The sequence below is a fragment of the Anoplophora glabripennis genome, unplaced genomic scaffold (assembly GCF_000390285.2).
Source record: "Anoplophora glabripennis isolate ALB-LARVAE unplaced genomic scaffold, Agla_2.0 scaffold2, whole genome shotgun sequence".
In the NCBI taxonomy this organism is placed as follows: Eukaryota; Metazoa; Arthropoda; class Insecta; order Coleoptera; family Cerambycidae; genus Anoplophora; species Anoplophora glabripennis.
This window is the reverse complement of record NW_019416325.1, coordinates 2,756,163-2,761,520: the sequence shown is the minus strand read 5'-3', so window position 1 is coordinate 2,761,520 and position 5,358 is coordinate 2,756,163. Positions and strand designations below refer to the sequence as shown.

The 5,358-nt window shown below is 29.1% G+C and overlaps 1 protein-coding gene across 2 annotated transcripts in view; it reads left to right on the top strand.

Annotated features, from left to right (window-relative positions):
* LOC108917025 (protein trachealess) overlaps positions 1-5,358 on the top strand; it is a 37,928-nt gene that overhangs the window by 666 nt on the left and 31,904 nt on the right. The window lies entirely within an intron of this gene.

Genomic DNA, 5,358 nt, shown 5'->3' with positions numbered 1-5,358 from the left:
CTTTCAATCTGGCTCTCTTCGATTTATTTGTTGTATCTCCAGAAATTCTGTACAGTTTCCAACAAATATAGACGAGCAAATCATTTTGCGAGTTATATTTTGAAATAATCCTCACCATATCAATGATACTATACCGGATGCCACATTGTCTGTATCTGTACAGAAAAACGCATAAATATACATTGGTTCCATGACAATCTTGATTGTATCCATTGTGTAGATTCAATAAATAAACCAAAAGGTATATGACATGTAAACGCATATCAATGAATCTCTAAAATGCGACTTTCAATTGTTTTTTTTTCGTACATTTCTTTAAAATCGCAAGATTTCCTTCCTTTGGTCTTTAACATCTTTTTGTAGATGGAAGATCTAAAGAGATAAGGAAGAATATTGAATCCCATTTTTTTTCTTCTTTTATCATGATAATTTTTTTGTCAAACTGGGGATGAATCCCATAAGAAGTATGGGACATGTTTGGCGAATAGTCATGTAAACTGGAAAATGTATGTGTATTTCTTTTACCAATCACTATAAATTGGCCACATTAGATAGATAAATATATTCGAAATAGACCCAAAGGTTATCTAACATATTTCTAGTAGGAAAATCTGAACGATATAAACACTACTATAAACACATGAAAACAAGTCATTACTAAGGATTATGTAACTCAAATTACTTTATAAATACAGATTTTCAGTGCTTCTAGAATACAAGCATCTGAGTAGGCTCTAATTTTGTACATCCTTGATTCGATTGAGCATAATATCTTAAATAATAGGTATTGGAAACGTACTAATGAATCACTGCTACCGTCTAGTACCATCCTTCTATGCGGCTGAAACTCCCGGATTTACCCTAAATGACGGGGTATAAAAAATTTTAACCCCCAAACAGTATCCTTGTGCCCCATGAATTAAACATAACGTTAATCCTTGTACAAAAACAAACAAACATTGATCTGTATCATTCCATTAGTTGCCACGATAATTTGACAGACAGAAGAGGGTATTATGACATACAAAATAATTTTTCAGTTCATTTATTGCAATTTTTTGTCGAGAGTTTTAAAAAATCTAAGCAAGTTAGAAACAATTTCTCTTCATTGCACTAGTTACACATGTTTTCTCTAGGGTATAAGACATAACATATTTCAAAAAGCTTATTTTTATCTCTTATGTTTATCGTTATGTTCCTGAACTGCGCACGCCTGTCGAACATACAGAAAATCGGGAAAAGGGGTGTTCTACGAAGTAAACTAACTAAAATAGCTGAAAACTAATACATATGGCCAGCTATTTACGTGTGTAGTAATTTATTTATTAATTAGCCACTACTGGTTATGAATATTTAGGTACTATCATCGATAAACTTAAGAAAACAAAAAAAATTGGCAGAACTGTAAGAAATTGCACCAATATACTCTAAGAATATCCGTTATAAAAAGTACAGCTATGTTTGTCTAAACTAACCGGTCACATAAAATTGAACATTGGAAAGGTGCTTACAAAAATCTGACAAGTACAAATTATTTACTGAAATGGTATTCGATTAAATTAACCTCTGGTTGCTCTACTCTGCTCATCTATATAAAATTTACGCCAATGCAAAAAAAAATTATAGGTGTAAACATAACGTATAAACAAATGGCTCAGGAGTAAAGCGCCCTTAAAATATATAATAGATCTTATTATATAAAGTTAATTAATATACTGAAATTTTATTTATAAGTAAACTTTATACATTTGATTTATGCAAGTAGCTACATATTTTACAACACCCTGTACTGAGAATTAACAACTACAATATGCCATTTAGATGTCGATAAAATTTTTACTCTATTTTAAAATTCAACAAATTGTTTTGAAGACATCTTATCAATGAAGTCAAAAGTGTTCTTTTTTTAAAGTGTAATGTTTTATTTTTCAACTATTAATTTACTTAGTTTAAAAAAAAACTGTGCAGATATTTAACTTAAATATTATGCAACTTGTCAATATACATTTTTTTATTCAATTCTCGTCTATTGTAGATATTACTAGCACCTTCGCCATAATATACAATAAATTAACATCTGTCAAAGTAATACCTAAAATGGTTACACATAGGAAATAATATGATATCGTTAATTACACTGATAAAAATATTCATGTGTTATTAATCAGAGGCCAACTTCATTTTGATAAAAAATTTAAAAAGTTTAAAAATGGTCGCTATAAAATAAATTGGGTGAAATTTCAAATAAAATTTTGTCTACTGTGAACTTTTATAGATGTTTAGTTAATTTTCACTCCTGTTTGATTTTTGAAAACTAAATTGGACGTGATGACATCATACCTAGCTTAATTTTTGTCATTTTGGCAACTTTACAAATATTCAGACATCATTTAACTCAACACATACAAAGAATTTGGAAAACTCTTAAAGTTTATTACAATTTAAATCTTTACATATCACGATGACGACACAATAACTTTTGCAAGACATTTTTTTTCGTATACGAATAGATTGAATATACAATCTAATCATTTTAGTTCATCTAATTGGGACTCAAAACACCGACTCTTAGTTATTATAATCACTGCGCTTAACACGATTTTCATGAGAGATAGCCCTATTTGAGTCACTACAAATTTGGAGTTATCTCGACGAGAGATGACCTAGCAAAGGGAATAACAGACAAACGCATATGATGGATGTCCTAGGGAGGACCAACAATGTTGGAAAATACTACTGAATCAGGGATTCGAAAACGTTTTAAGCACAAGTATACTAAATATATTCGTTTTAGTCCAGATGTCATAAATTGATAGAACTGTCTGTAGATTCACTAGTTGCATTCGATCGCTGATAACCACACCAGCAATTTACAGCAAAATATACAAATCTTTTGATAATTATAAATATTTCTTTACTTCTTTAATTTGTTATTCTTTCTGTTATAGTCAGTTCTTGAGATTTTTCTTTCTTTTCTGAGTTTTTTTCACCATATTTTCTCAGATGGTACTGCGATATCAATTATGTAAGTGATGTTTTCAGTTTTTTCCTGAAATGCTATAGTCAAGTACAATTTATAATATTTATTCTCTAATATTGTTCGTGGTGTGTATGAGTCTCTGTCTTCATGCAATTGGTATTGTAATCCTTTTGCTTGGTGTATAATTTTAGCTACTGTATTTGTATAATCAACACTTGCTAATAGTTTGCAACCCGATATAAATGACATTTTTTGCATGTATAGTACAGAACCCTCAGTTTTTGGATATAACTGCCCTTTTTGTAGGGATTTGTATGTTTGTTCTTTGTTCGTGAGTGACATTATTGTAGTGTCTACCATGGAGCTATCTGGATGACCAAGTTTATTTCTTCTGTTCTATTGAATTGACCACGAAAGACTGTTCTGGCGTCGATAGGTTTAGAGGTGTGCAGTTTTTACCTATTTGTACTACAGCCCTGTATAATGGCTGTTATTTATTATGGAAATAGGACCTTAAGGATTTCATCTGTTTGATGAACAGTTCTTGTAGGTTTATTATTCTTTTTCCTTCTTACTTTCTACTTGTAGTCCTCAGTACATCACTCACTGCGTTTTAGTGATACATGCAAGTGCCTAACTTTGCAAATGCCTTCTTTATAACGAGTCCGACAAAAATTATGCAGCGTACGAGTAGTCCGACGCCCCAAAAATGTCAAAATGACGAGATTTGTTTCCTTATACATGCAAGTTTTTTTTTCTTTTTCATTTTGAAAAAAGTATTTATTACAAAAAAATATGCGTCCGAGAAAAACAGCACCGCAAATTAATAAAATATTGATTAAACATTTAAAATACTTTAATCGAACTTTCTTTATAAATAAATTTAATAATTTAAAAAATGTATAAAACATAATAAAAATAAAGTTTCATACTATAATTTAATAATCGAAATTTTATTAAATGCCAATTTTCCTACTACTCCAGTCATGATATGGAAATGTCATCGATATAGTACTTTTTCGTAGAGGGGGCTTAGTACATGATAAAAATATTAAAAAGTACAGCTAATTTAGGTCTATTTTTTTATAAATGTAAAAGCACAATACATATAACAAAATATGATTACTTGATCTTAAATAAACGTATTTCTTAAATAAATAGGCTATTGATAAAAACTAAGAGTATTTATAAAATAATTATTTAAAAAAAGTCATTGTGACTAAGTTTCATTTATGACAATTGTTATAATTTATTATAAAAAAATTGAATGCAAATTTAATTTAATATTTTTGTACTTTTTTTACTATAATAAAGAGTAAATGAAAAATGAAAAAACAGATGCTAGGGTCACAGATAAAATGAGATTTTGTACTTATTGATTAATATTAAATTGCATTTATTTTAGTAAATTATTATTTCAAAAAATGTTAGTTATTTAATACTACGAGATGAACGAATCTAAAAAAATTATCAAAATGTACTATTATTACTAGTATAATTTTTAGTTGATTCAGAGATTAGAATAATATAAATGACCATACTTACCCGTAGTAAAATATTTTTATTGATCAAAGATTAAAATACTAACATTATCTTCCTAACGAACAAAATTTTTTTTATTATAAACGTACATTGAACAAAAATACCTTTTGATAAAAAATTAAAACAGTTAACCTTTTTCACATAAAACTAATATAATAATATAATATTTTCAGATTTATTCGTTTTCAAAGAAATATTTTTCCCATAAAAAATGATATTCTTGAATTTATTTAAAAAGATTTTTAAAAATGTTGTGATTTTAGTTATTAAAAAAAGTTTTCCTAATTTTCCAGATTTTCCGACGGAAATTATACTATTATGTTACTACGTGATTGTATATTTTACAATCTCGGGATCGTCCAGACTAATAATTAGTTAATTTGTTTATAAGGCCATAACTTGTAAACTATTCAACTTACCGATTCCAGATTTCGTGTGAATTATTAGACAGTGATAAGGAATGAGAGGATGCGATGCCAAGACGTTCTGGTAATAATAACGCAGTTTATAAATTTTTAATTCAAAAGTCATAGATAAATTTCTTCTGTTTATAACTTTTGATCTAATCAATATTATTTGACGCTCGAGAGCTAGTCAGGCCCGGATCCAGAGGGGGTGGCGATGTGGCGATCGCCACCCCCAAAGCACAACATTTTTTAAAGATCTTCAATTTCTCCAAACGACAACAGGCAGTTAGTCGATATTAATGCAAGTCCCCCTTCCTAACCTACACCTTACGTCATCAAAAAAATAACAACAACAACAACAATAATAATAATAATGATAAAGAAGTGCTTTGCGCCACCCCCAAAACCAGTCTCTGGATCCGGGCCTGG